This window comes from Dasypus novemcinctus, chromosome 31, assembly GCF_030445035.2.
Source record: "Dasypus novemcinctus isolate mDasNov1 chromosome 31, mDasNov1.1.hap2, whole genome shotgun sequence".
NCBI classification, from domain to species: Eukaryota; Metazoa; Chordata; class Mammalia; order Cingulata; family Dasypodidae; genus Dasypus; species Dasypus novemcinctus.
The window spans coordinates 9,400,185-9,414,818 of NC_080703.1; the positions used below are offsets into that span (position 1 = coordinate 9,400,185).

Here is a 14,634-nt window from a genome sequence, read left to right on the forward strand (position 1 = left end):
GTTTCCCCCAACACCCCTTCTGAGCATAAAGAAGTTAGAGCACTGTCAAGATTGAAGCAATAAGCCAAAGGGAGGAAATGTAACTGAGAGTCAAGAATTAAAAAATTGATTATATAGTTACTTTTGCTTACTTTATAGTATATTATAGAAGAGCCAGAAATCAATACCTAAGATTACTGAAACTCACGAGACTAATCCTAACCCCTTGTTGATACTAGCTATTGTAAGAGTAACCACTCCAACTTCCCTTGTTTGAATCCATCAAAACCCTAAACTCCTTAGATTTGGGTAGACAGATTTTAAGCAGATGGGCCTTCCGATGTTCTCGCTTTGCCACTTAGCAAAAAACTCTTTCTCTCTTTGAAACCCCGATGTCTCCTGAATTTGTCATTGGAGTGCATTGGGCAGAGAACCCTCGGCTTTTGCTCAGTAACAGGCTTCTACTGGGTTAATCTGGTAAACTAATTGCAATGATGGCATGATGCCGCAACAGTGGGTGCCAGGGGCTTAATGGATACATGGAGATGTATTTTAATTGGGGCCTGCAGAGCCCTAAGGAAAATGCATGACTAACCGTGGAATTTGGAGCACCATGGCAGGTCAGTGGGGGTGAGGGGCCCTTAAATTAGTGTAGAGAATAGAGAGAGTCCCTTACCTGTGGATGGGGCTTTAAAGTTTTCTAATATAAAGCTCATCTCATAGGCGTTCACTAATTTAATTTCAGAATAACCCTATGGGAGAGGTGAGTCTCATTTTATTTTTTATTTTTTTAACTTAAAATTTATTTTTGTTTTTAAAGAAGCTTTAGATTATATAAATGTTACATGAAAAATATAAGGGATTCCCATATGCCCCACACAACCTCCCATACTTTCCCACATCATCAACTTTTTTCATTAGTGTGGTACAGTTGTTACGATAGATGAACACATATTGAAGCTTTGCTACTAACCATGGACTATCGTTTACATTATCGTTTACACTCTGCCCCACACAGTTTTACAGGTTATGACAAAATGTATACTGGCCTGTATCCATCATTGCAATGTCATTGCAATTTCAAGCAGGACAATTCCAGTGTCCCAAAAATGTCCCCATGTTACACCTATGCTTTCCTCTCCCTCCCCTCAGAACCTCTGGTGGCCACTGCCTTTATATCAATAATAAGTTAACTTTATTTTAAAAGAAATTTTATATTATAGAAAAGTTATATAAAAAATATAGGGGATTCCCATATACCCACCTCCTCCCCCTCTCACATTTTCCCCTATTAATAACATTTTACACAAGTGTGGAACATTTGTTACAATGGATGAACATGTATTGAAACTTTGCCACTAACTGTAATCTATAGTTTACATTATGGTTTACACTTTGCACTGTATGATTTTACAGGTTTTGACAAAATATATAAGGGCCTGTATCTGTCACTGCAAAATCATGCAGCACAATTTCAATGTCCTAAAAATGCACTATGTTCCACCTATTCTTCCTCTCCCTCCCCTCAGCACCTCTGGTGGCCACTGTCTTTATATCAGTGTTACAAGTCCTTCCATTGCTAGAATAATAATAAGTCCACTTTGGTCCATGGTTGCATTCCCACCTTTTGTTTGTTCATTCCTCAACCATGAGGACTTTGGGATGGTGAGGCCCGCTCTGCTTCAGATTGAGAGGGGGCTTAGATCTTATGGGGCAGAGGGAAGGAACAGTTTTCCTTGCAGTAAATACTCTTTACTTTTTGGAATGGAGATTTCCCACTGTCATCATTTACTTAGTTGTCCTATGCAAGTCCGATGAACTGGAAAGTAGGTGTTGGCTACAACTCTGCCAAGAGTCAGGGCTCAACCAGCATGTGAACAGACCAAAGATTAAGTCTCTAGAACTTACATCTAATGGGTATAGTGCTAATTATAGTTTCAAATAAAAGGGGTAGGAGACTCGTGTATAGGGAAATTATAAATGAGCCTAACTCTGTTACAGTGGGGAAATAGGTTATCATACATTCCAAGGCAAGGCCCATGATGGGTACTGATTTCATGGGGTTGTGTGCCTTGCCTGTAGTGTCTGCATGTCTCTAGATCCCTCTGGAGCACCCCTCTTTGTGTTTTTATTTAAAGATTTATTTATTTCTCTCCCCCCCACCCCCACTCCCACTGTCTATGCCCATTCTCTGTGTGTTCTTCTGTGTCTGCTTGTATTTTCATTAGGCGGCTCTGGGAACTGACCCTGGGACCTTGCAGAGTAGGAGAGAGATGATCATTCTCTTGTGCCACCTCAGCTCCCTTTCCTGCTTATTTCTCTTATTGTCTCTCCTCTGTGGCTCTTGTTGCATCAACTTGCTGTGCCAGCTCTCTGAATAGGACAGCTCTCCTGCGTAGGATGGCACTCCTGCACTGGGGTCACTCCTGCACCAGGCAGCATTCCCAGATGGGGCAGCACTCCCACATGAGCTTGCACTTGTGTGGGCCAGTCACCACATGGGTCAGCTTGCCTTCACCAGGAGGCCCTGGGCATCAAACCCTGGACCTCCTACATGGTAAACAGCTGCCCAATTGCTTGAGCCACATCTGTTTCCCTGGAGCACCCCTCTTCGAGGCTTTGTCTATTGCAGCAGTTAGTGAGATCCTCCTGGGTCATGCATAAGCATAACCTGTGGAATGACTTTCCAACCCACTTTGAAATCTCTTATTTAATTTTTTATTTAATTTTCTTTAATTTTTTTCCCCTTTTGGTTCAAGGTCTTTTTCCAAATGCATTGCTGGTTAGTGCTAGGTAATAATCCCTTGGTGCCAGGGAGGCTCCTCCCCAGGAGTCATATCCCATGCCAGGGAGATGGTAGTGAGTGTGTAGTGAATTTATTTGCCTGGTTTGGCTTTGAGAGAGGCCACATTTGCATAATAAGGAGGTTTTCAGGTGGTAGCCTTTTTGTTTTTCTTTTATTAATTAATTTCTTTTTTTAGGTACCTGGACCAGGGATTGAACTAGAGACCTCATATGAAGCCAGCACTCAACTGCTAAGCCCCATTGGGCTTAGCTGTTGGTTTTTACCTTTCTTTGCTGAGTTGGTTTTTACATTTCTTTGCTCACTGTTTGTTATTGTTTGTAGGAAACACTGGGAACAGAATCTGGCATCTCCCATGTAGTAAACAGGTACTCAACTGCTTGAGCCACATCTGCTCCCAAGAGGTAAACTCTTAGGCAATGGATATTATTAGGTTAGGTTTCAATTTTACAAGAATAAGGTTCATAAGTACAAGCATTAATATTGCAGTCTTGGCGTATTGGTCTGTTTTCTTTTATTAAGCACTGCCTATGTACTCTAGATTCTTGCCACTCTATTAGAAAACATAGCAAGAGCCCCCAGGATGGGAATTTAATATTTTCTTAGTTGCCATGTGGGTCTCCATCCACTGAGATAATACCCTATGACTACATGAACACATTCATATTCCATAGAGGCATGCCCCATGTGCACCCTTCTCAACACCTACCCCACCACTGCCGTCCTGCACCAGTGACCCTCCCCTTGCCATCGTTGTTAAAAGAACACTCAAAATTGTTCTCACAACCACAGTCCCCAACCTCCCCAAAGTTCACCCGTTCCTTTCTCCAACCTTCCCCCCAGCTCTATGGATAGTCCAACCCAACCCCCAACCTTGCCCACACTCACACTCCAGCATCACTGTACCATTCACATCACTCTACCACCATCACCCCATCCACTACCAAACCTCTCCCATTCACCTTATCATAGATTTTACCCAGACTGAGCATTGGCTCACCACTCGCTACTCACTTTCTCTCCCCTGGTAAACTATCTTCCATATCTACTTCTGTGAGTAGATATGCTGCTTCTCATATAGAAGTAGATATGGAAGTATCTACTTCTGTGAGTAGATATGCTGCTCAATATCCGTAGTTTGTATCAGTGAGATCATGCAATATTTGTCCTTTAGTGCCTGGTTTCACTTAACATAAGATCTTAGAGATTTAACCATGTTGTCACATGTGTCCATTCTTCATTCCTTCTTAGAGCTGAGTAATATTCCATCATATGTATATACTGCATTTTATTTTTCCATTCATTCATTGAAGGATACTTGGTTTGCTTCCAACTTTTGGCAATGATAAATAATGCTGCAATGAACATTGGTGTGCATATATCTGTTCACATCCCTGCTTTCAATTCTTCTGGGTATATTCCTAGCTGTGGGATTGCCAGATAATAGGACAATTCTATACTTAGTTTCCTGAGGAACTGCCAAACGGTCCTCCACAGTAGCTGCACCATTCTACATTCCTATGAGCAGTGAATGAGTTTCTATTCTTCCACAATCTCTCCACACTTATTCTGGGTTTTTTTAAATAGCAGCCAGTCGAGGAGGTGTAAGATGTTATTTCATTGTAGTTTTGATTTTCTAGTGATGTAGTGATATTGAACATATTTTCATGTTCTTTTTAGCCATTTGTATTTCCTCTTTGAAAAAGTGTCTATTCAATTCTCTTGCCTATTTTTAAAAATGGATTGTTTGTCTTTTTATTTTCAAAATATAAGATTTCTTTATATATGCTGGAGGTTAGTCCTTTATCAGGTAGGCAGTTTCCAAATATTTTCTGCCCTTGAGTAGGCTGCCTTTTTACTTTCTTGAAAAACTTCTTCAAAGAAGAAAAACTTTTTAATTTTGAGGAGGTCCCATTTTTCTATTTTTTTCTTTGCTTGTGCTTTAGGTGTAAAGTTTATGAAACCGTTTCCTATTACCAGATCTCATAAATGATTCCCTATATTATCTTCTAGGAGCTTTATGGTCTTAGTCCTTATATTTAGGTCTTTGATCCATCTTGAGTTAATTATTATATTGGGTGTGAAATGGTGATCCTCTTTCATTCTTTTGGATATGGATATCCAGTTCTCCAAGCCCTATTTTTTGAAGAGACTATTCTGTCCCAGTTGAGTTGGATCGGTGGCCTTGTCAAATATCAGTTGGCCAAATATGCATGGGTTTATTTCTGAGCTCTTAATTTAGTTCCTTTGATCAGAATGTCTATCCTTGTTTCAATACCATGCAGTTTTGTCCATGTAGCTTTGTAGTATGATTTAAAGTCAGGTAACGTGATTCCTCCAGTTTTGTTTTTCTTTTTCAAGATGGTTTGGGCTATTGGGGACCCTTTACCCTTCCAAATATAATCAATAATTGGCTTTTTCAGTTCAGTAAAAAATGTTGTTAGAACTTTTATTGGGATTGTATTGAATCTGTCAATTTGGGTAGGATAAACATCTTAATGATATTTAGTCTTCCAATCCATGACATGGAATATTCTTCCATTTATTTAGGTCTTTTTTTATTTCCTTTAGCAATGTAATCTAAAATCCCTTACATTCTTAAAGTTATTCTTAGCTATTAGATATTTGATTCTTTTACTTGCTACTATAAATAGAATTTTTTCTTGATTTCTTCCTCAGATTGCTCATTATTAGTGTACAGAAATGCTACTGATTTTTGCATGTTGATCCCATATCCTGCCACTTTACTGACCTGCTTTATCAGCTCTAGAAGCCTTGTTGTAGATTTTTCTGGACTTTCTACATATAGGATCATGTCATTTGCAAATAGTGAAAATTTTACTTCTTCCTTTCCAATTTGGATGCCTTTTATTTCTTTTTCTTGCCTGAGTGCTCGAGCAAGTACTTTGAGCACAAACGTTAAATAAGAGCAGTGACAGTGGGCATCCTTGTCTTGTTCCAGATCTTAGAGGGAAAGCCTTTAGCCTTTCCCATTGAGTATGGTGTTAGCTGTGGGGTCTTCATATATGCCCTTTATCATCTTGAGGAAGTTTCCTTGTAATCCTATCTTTTGAAGTGTTCTTATCAAGACAGAATGCTGGACTTTGTAAAAAAATATGGAAGACTTCATGAATTTGTGTATCATCCTTGCACAGGGACCACACTTATCATTCCAATTTTAGTAGGTGTGCTGCTGAAGCAATGCTGAGTCTCATTTTAGGCTTTCACTCATTCATATATTCATTTATTCATTCAATCATTCAGTGCCAGGCCCTGTGCCCCATACTAGCTACCCCAAGATGGAAACACAAGCTCCCCAGTCCTTTTACAGGGAGGCAGTGTGTTCATACATTATGCACAACAAGACAATGGCCAAACAGGAGGAAACAGGAGGAAACTGAGGCTCAGAGATGTAGTGAGTGCCCTGTTGGGACCTTTACCTGCCCCAGCCTTCTGACTCCTGGTCCGTTGCTCTTTCTTCTATACCAGCGTTGACCACTGGGTTCTGCTGCTCAAGTTCATTGGTGTTCAGAGAGAAAAATGACTTGACATCAAAATGGTTTGGAGAGGGAAGCGGATGTGGCTCAAGTAGTTGGGCCCCCACCACCACATGGGAGTTCCTGGGCTTAGTTCCAGGGTCTCCTAAGATGACAAGCAAGACAGCAAGCTGATACGACAGGGTGGCAGAGTGAGCTGACATGACGAGATGATGCAACAATGACAAAATGAGAGAGACAACAAGGATATGCAACAAGAGACAGCAAGCAGGAAGGGGAGGGAGCTCAAGCAATTGGGCACCTTCCTCCTACATGGGAGTTCCTGGGTTCGGTTCCCAGTGCCTCCTTAAAAGAAGATGAGCAGACAAAGAGAGCATACAATGAACAGTGACCACAAACAAGGTGGGCAGAAATAAATAATCTTAAAAAAAAAAGGTTTGGAGAAGAGAGGAAAACAGGTGTAGCTCAGCCTGCTTCCCATGTACAAGGTTATGGGTTTAATCCCTGGTACCTCCTAAAAAAATAAAAAGGTTTGGAGAACACTGGGTGAAACAAAACATAAAAGATGTTTTCCATTGCAGGGCTTCTCAGAGCCTTTAATATAGTTTGGTGGGGATGCAGTTCATAAGATGTCATGGATCCTTCTCCAGCAGACTCTTCCAGGGCTGCGTTCTGGGGAAACACTGACTCAAAACTTCCCTTACTGTCCCACTAGTTCTCTTTCCCACAGGCAACTACTTGTCTCATCCACACAAAGGCTTGCTCTGGGCTAAATTCTGTTGAAGACCTTTTCTCTTCCATGTGAGACTTGAACAGAAGCAGCGGGAGGGGATGACCAAGCACAGCTCTTCCTGTTCTGAATCTCAGCTTCATCTCACAACTGCCAAGCAAAGGCTGGGACCTGGACACAGCAAGGGAGCCCTCAGAAGGAGAGCTCTGCAGAGAGGCCCGCTCCTATCCCAGCCTCACCAAGCCTGGCCCAAGGCCCGAGTCGAGGGTGGGGCCAGGGGGACATTTTTAAAACAAAAATCTACCCATGAAGCTCCTGCTTAAAGCCCTCCATGGCTCCCCATACCCACAGGAGAGGGTCCAAAGCCTCAGTCTGGCCCCTGTGCCCCTCTCAGCCTCACACCCCCCACTTCCTGCTGTCTGCTCTGACAAAAGTCTGACCCTGTGTAGTTCCCAGTACACCAGGCTCCTTTCTGTCCCCTCAATTCTGTGCACTCAGGCCCCGTGCCTAAGCGCCCTTCCCCTTCTTCTTCCTCTGGATGCTTTATTCCTCATTTGAGGTTCAGCCAAGAAGCTTCCCTGTGGGAATTCTCCCTACAGCCCCAGGCTGACCTCTCCCCCACACTCAAGGAAATGATCTTTTCTGTGTCTGTCTCCCCAGCTGGACTGTAAATCCCTGCTCCATCCAGTCGGCCTTGAGCCCAGAGAAGACCATCCCCCCTGTCGGTATCCACAATAGGCACTCAGGACTGCTCTGGATTCTAGAGGACACAGAGTCCCCAGGGACTGGCTGTGTGACCTTGGGCAAGTTCCTGAACCTCTCTCTGCCTCTCTGCCTCATCTGTAGAAGAGGGTTACCCTGAGTTGAGAGATAGGAAACTCAGAACAATGTCCAGTACATTCTAAGAAATATGCTTCATGCCCTGATAGTGGCCTCAGGGCCAGGCTCCTGGGACCTCTGGGGAGACCAGGTCCCAATCCAGGTCTAACATTGCCTGACTGGCTTTGGGGAAGAGGCTTGTCCTGCCTCAGTGTTCTCAACTGTAGAATGAGTCTGTTGGATGGTAGATCCCTAAGGGGCTCTCCTGGCTCTAGTAAGAACTGACTCAGAAACTCTCATATTGGAAGGGTTCCTATGGGCTCCCTGAAGCCTGGAACCTGGGATACTGACCCCCAGATACCCACCCTTTCTCCCCTCTTCATCTCTTAATGGTGACCCTCCAGTACTGAAGAGTTAGAGCTGGAGGAATTCTTCAAGATTGGCCTCATGCCTCTCCTCCTTAGCACAGGCTGTTCCCTCAGGAGGAAATGCTTTTCCCTCCACCTCTCTCTACCACTTGACTATGCAATCTTCAGATTGGCTGAGGCCTCCTTTTCTAGGTGAAGCCTTCTCCAAAGGCTCTCACCCACGGCCTGGGAGAGTTAGCTCTGACGTGGCCCTTGTCACACTGTTCTGTGCCCATCACACCAGGTTCCCAGACAGGCAGGGCCTTATTCATTTCTCCATTTCCGGGGTCTAACCTGACCCCGTGCCCATGTGGGGTCAGCACATGTGTGTTGGCATAAAGGCATGCTCCAGCCAAACACCCATGGTTTCCAGATTCGGGACCAAGCTCCCAGAATAGATGGATTTGCTCACGGCCACTCGAGGCCTCTAATGGGGAAGGCGATGACTCCGGTTCAGCCACTTGCTGGGGACTCCAGGGCTCTGAGCCTCAGTTACTTTCTTTTTTGGTTATTATTTAAACATTTTTTATTGTGGTAACATATATAGCAGAAAATTTAGCATTTTATCTACTCTTGTGTGTACAATTCAGCGGCATTAATTACATTTACATTTGTCCTACCATCACCACCATCCATTTCCAGAACTTTTCCATCACCCCCGAGTCCTGCCCCATGTAGCCATACACCCCACTTCCCTCTCCACAGCCCCTAGGAACCTTTACTCTACTTTGTCTATGGATTTGCATATTCTAGTTATTTCATTTAAATGGAATCATATGCTACCTCTCCTTTTGTGTCTAGCCCATTTTACTCAAAAAAGTTCATCCATGTTATAGCATGCATCAGAACTTTATTCCTTTTAATGGCTGAATAATATTCCATTGTGTGTATATACCACATTTTGTTTATTCATCTGTTGATAGACACTTGAGTTGCTTTCACCTGTTGCCTCTTGTGAATAGTGCTGTGATGAACATTGGGGTAGAAATATCTGTTTGAGTCCTCAGTTTCAATTATTTTGGGTTTATACCTACGAATGGGACTGCTAGGTCATATAATTCTTAGACAACTTTCTGAGGAACTGCCAGTTACTTTCCTCAGTGGTGAGGCTCATTTTCTCAATCTGTGAACATGAGAAAATGGGAGTGGTTGTAGCTCAGTGGTTGAGCATCTGCTTTACACATGTATGAGGTCCTGGGTTCAATCCCTGGGACCACCTAAAAAAAGAACATTATGGGGAGTGGTTGTAGCTCAGTGGTTGAGCCCCTGCTTCACATGGATAAAGTCCTCTGTTCAATCACCTGTAACACCTAAAAAAAGAATATTTTGGGGAGTGGTTGTTGCTCAGTGGTTGAGTGCCTGCTTCCCAAATATGAGGTTCCAGGTTCAATCCCCATTACTGGGGAGGTCTGCAGTTCAAACCCCAGGCCTCCTTGACCCGTGTGGACCTGGCCCATGCGCAGTGCTGATGCACGCAAGGAGTACCATGCCACACAGGGGTGTCCCCTGAGTAGGGGAGCCCCACGCGCAAGGAGTGCGCCCCGTAAGGAGAGCCGCCCAGCGCAAAAGAAAGTGCAGCCTGCCCAGGAATGGCGCCGCACACACGGAGAGCTGACACAGCAAGATGATGCAACAAAAAGAAACCCAGATTCCCATGCCGCTGACAACAACAGAAGCGGACAAAGAAGAAGATGTAGCAAATAGACACAGAGAGCAGACAACCAGGGTGGGGGAGGGAGAGGGAAGAGAAATAAATAAATAAATCTTTTTTAAAAAAAGAGGGAAAATGCTGGAGCTGCTCTCACCACCACTGCTCCCTTGGGCCGGGGCTGCTGCTCTCAGGCGGGGGTCAGGCCTGGTGTCTCAGTTTGGGCTCTGTCATCCAAACGCAGTGAGCCCTGCCCAACCCTGTCTGGGGTAATGAGTTCCATAAGTTTTCTTTGCTGGGTACTGTGGTTCCTGTTTCCTAGGGACCCACAGAAATAAACAGAACATTCAGATATCCAGAGTTCTCCACCTCAGCGTGTTCAAGGACGACCAGAGTCGCCACCACCACCCGGGGCCTTGAGGACCCCAGAGGGCCTGAACACACCCCATATCCACACCGTGTCCAGTGGGGCCAATTGGGCCTCACAGACGCCCGGAGCTGAAGGGCTCCCCAGAGCCTACGTGGCCAGGAAGTTACTCAGGGCCAGTATGGGACAGGGTGGGATGTGGGGGCACTGAGAAGCTTTTGCACATCGGAGTTCTGCGGGGGATAGCACGTGAGATTTTCCTTTAATAAGGGGGAGAGGTTCTTTTGCTAAAATCAAAATTAAAATGCCAGCGAAAGCGTGAAAAGCACTGATGTTCACGTTCAAATCTTCCTCACTTTACAAAGGAAAGCTCTGAGGCCCTGAGAGGAGGAGGAGGTGGGCAGAGGCACCCCCAGGATGGGGGTGGACCACCAGGTGTGGGGGTCTCCCCATGCTGTGCCGTCACACCCACTTGCCCAGGTCACCCTCAGCCCTGACCACGTCCCCACCAGGCCCTGACTGGGCTCCCGAGTGATGTCCTCCAGCTTGGACGAGAGGGCCCGGCATGGGCACTGGGGCCTGGGGAGTGGCCTGTGCTCTCCAGGCCCTTCCCTCCTGCTCTCTGGACATGACTGGCTTCTGCATGGAGGAGCTGGGGAGCAGGGGCCCGGTGGGCCTTGTCTGCAGAAGGGGTGGTCCGAGGGGCTGGCTGGCGGGGCGGCGGCTCTGCTCAGGCCACAGGGGCAGGCTGCCTGGGCGCTGTGGCTGGTCCGTCAGTGCCACCGAGCGGTGTCTCCGCCTCACTCCCCTGAGACCCTGCTCCTGGGGACCAGAGATGAGCCAGCCAGGTGCCTCCAGGAGCCGCTGTCGGTGGGAAGACAGTGTCAGATGGAGACTCACATAAGCGCCGCACTCTTCAGGGAAGAAGTGGGGTGTTGGGAGGCAATGAAAGAAGGGGTTCATGAACGTGATGGGGGCAGGTGGGCCTCCAGGAGGAGGGGGTTATACGTCATTGGGACATAAGAGGACAGAGTAAGCCAGGCAGGGGGTGGGGGGAGAACAGTGCAAGGAGAGGGACAACTGAGGCAGGCTGTGACATTCCACGAGGTGATGCGTATAAGACTCCTGGCATGGCACAGGCCACGAGGGGCTCCAAAAATGACAGTGGTTCTTTTTATTTTTAAGATTTATTATTTATTTCTTTACTCCACAACCTCCCACCACCTGGGTTGTTTGCACTTTCTGTGTCTATTTGTTGTGTGTTCATCTTCTTTTTGGAGGCACTGGAACTGAACCCGGGACCTCCCATGTGGGAGGGAGGCACCTAATTGCTTGAGCTACCTCAGTGCCTGCTTTGTTGTGTCTCTTACTTACTTTCCTCCTTGTGTCTCTTTGTGGCATCAGTTCACTGCCCCAGCCTGTCCTGTCAGCTCGCTTTCTTGCTTGATTTCTTTGGGAGGCATAGGAACTGAACCCGGACCCTCCCATGTGGTAGGCAGGAGCCCAGGTGCTTGCTTAAGCCACATCTGCTTCCTGATAATGGTTCTTGTGATTACACGTGGAGTATGATGGAATCTTACTTAAAAGTCATTAAGGTCATTTAGGCCAATTTTTCAACGAGGCCTACTTTGCTTCCCTGGGCACATGGAGCAGGGTCTGGGGACTCTGGTTGTCACAGAAGGGATGGTGGGGCCTGCTACTGGCCTCTAGTGGGTAGAGGTCAGGGATGCTCCTAATATGCTACAATGCTCAGGAGAGCCCACAGCAAGCTATCACCCAGCCACACGTGTGCACCAGGGTTCCCAGCGGAGTATGCACAGGGCCAAACACGTCCATCGACAGGTGAGTGGATGAAGAAATGTGGCACAGGCACACAATGGGATATTAGGCAGCCATAAAGAGGGTGAAGTCCTGACACCTGTGACAACATGGATGAACCTTGGAGACGTCATGTTGAGTGAAATAAGCCAGACACAGAAGGACAAGTACTGTATGGGCCCACTTATGTGAAATATCTAGAATACGCAAATATATAGAAACAGGGCAGGGGAATTGGGGTTATTATTCAATGGTGCAGAGTTACTGGTTGCAGGATGAAAAAAGTTTTGGTAAGGGATGGCAGTGATGGCAGCTAACCAAATGTAATCAATGCACTGAATAGCATGCGCAAAATGTTAAAATGGCCTATTTTATATTATATATATGTTATCACAATTTTTAAAAAACAAAGAATTATCTGCTCCAAGGTCAACAGTATCAAGATTGAGGAGTCCTGCTCTAGGTGAACCTCTACCACAGAATTTGCTCCCCTCTGAACTGCTTCAGCCAACTGGTTGTCTGGCCTGCACTTGATCGCCTCCAGTAGCAGGGAGCTCACTACCCCTCAGGTGGCCTTCCCCATCTGTACCCAGTTCAGTGTATTTGGAATGCTTCTTTCACAGTGAGCTGAAATCTCTTCTCTGTTCCTGTAACTCCCAAGCACTTGTCCTGCTTCTGCCTTGGGACTACCTAGAACCCGCCTAACTCCTCTTCCACATGAGGGGCCTTAAGCTACCTGAGGACATGCTTGTGACTCTCCCCCGCTGCAGGCTGCGCACCCTCCAGGGGCCCAGAAGTTGGAGTTGGGTGGTGGTGTGGCCTCCTGCCTTGGTCGGGGCTGCTGTGTGAAAAGCGCCAGGGTCCTGTCACCCCAGCTCAGCGTCAGAGGCCCAGGCCCAGAGGCACCTGACATCCCCTGTGTGGGGTGCTCTCAGTCACACCACTGCTTTACCTCAGCTTTGTCTCCTGTCAGATGGGGGTAAAGACAGGTGGGAAGATGCTTTTAAAGGTGAAAATGCTGCACAAAAGAGCATGGGGGAAGCAGCACCAGTGTCAGTAGATGGAGGAGTGGACTAACGATGTGGTATAGACATACACTGGAATAGTAGCCTGCTGCGAAAAGGAATGCAGTTCTGATTCACGGAACAAGATGAAGAACCTGGCAGACGTTATGCTGAGTGAAATAGGCCAGACACAAAAGGACAAGTATCGTGTGACTTCACTTATAAGAAACGAGCAAATTCCTAGAAACAGAAAGCCTATCAGGGGTTGCCAGGGACTGGGAAGGGGGAATGGGGAGTGATTGTGAATGCGCGCAGAGATTCCGCTTGGGGAGATGGGAAAGTGCTGGTGATGGAAGCTGGGGATGAGAACACAGTGTTGAGAGGGTAATTAAAGCCACAGGAAAGTGGTAAAAATGGGAATTTTGTGATGCGTATATTTCACTGCAATAAAAATGTAAAAAACAACAGTAGAGGGATTGACCTCACCATGCCCACATTCGCCCTTCCCTCAGATCTGCTTTGCCACCAAGGGTTTCCACACTAAAGCAATTCTGCACTGATCCTCATTGTCACCTATGACACATTGTCTTCCAATTTCCTGGGAATAGAAAGAGAGAGCAGCAAGCCCTATGCCCATTTTACAGGGGAGCAAACTGAGGCTCCGAGCCCACAGTTAAATCACCACAAGGCCAGAAGCTGAACCCAGATCGTCTGGCTCCAAATTCAGGATGTGTAAATGCCAGGGCCTCAGCGACCCAGGGAGGTAGCGGCGGGAAGGGGAGGAAAGCGGCTGTGCTGGGAAGTCCAAGGGTCGCCGGGCCCGAGGCTCGCGGTTCAGCTCGCAGTTCAGCTGACTGGAAGCTGACTGGTGGGTGGGCCGAGGGCACGTGGAGCAGGGCGACGGGGCCCACACCCGGGCACCTGCTTCTCTCACCTGCCTGCTCTTTTGATTGGTGGCTGGTGGGTGCAAAGCTGGTGGGGTGGCCCCTCTCGACGCCACTTTCTCTTCTTCCTTGGAATCTGCCCAGGGAAAGTCACCTGGGTTCCTGTTTCAGTTTCTCTCAGGCGCCGATGTTTCCTGGGGTGGTGGGATGTGGCCCTTGGGTACCTAGTGTCTGAGAGGTCTCATTTCCTGCCATGGGCACCCCGGTACTTGCTCCCTGTCACTTGTTTGTCCTCGTCACTCAATATCAGCCTCATTATAGTGGCTGAGTCAGAGACTTGCAGCCTCTGAGATGGAAGGCTTTTGCTGTTGCTGTTGAAACCAAGGCCCACATTGGGAAACAGAGGAGGGCTAGCTAGACCGGAAGGGATCAGACCCCCCATCTCTCTAAAGGTCCCTCTCAGCCTCCCACCAGCTCCCACCCAGCACTCAGCCCTCAGCCCCTCAGCACATTCCCTGAGTGTGCCTTTGCCCTCTCTGTGACGTCTTTTTGCCCCTCACTTTTCTGCCTGATTCATTCTTCAACACTTGGCCCAGTATCACCTGCTCCAGGAAGCCTTCCAGGATTGCCTCCCCATTTGACCCCACTCCCTAAGCTGAGAGATGCACCCCTCTCTTC

At 46.8% G+C, this 14,634-nt stretch overlaps 1 pseudogene; it reads right to left on the bottom strand.

The window, feature by feature from the left end:
• Nucleotides 1–5,892: 5,892 nt before the first annotated feature.
• On the bottom strand, nucleotides 5,893–5,984 carry LOC131277087 (U6 spliceosomal RNA; annotated as a pseudogene).
• Between the last annotated feature and the right edge of the window lie 8,650 nt (nucleotides 5,985–14,634).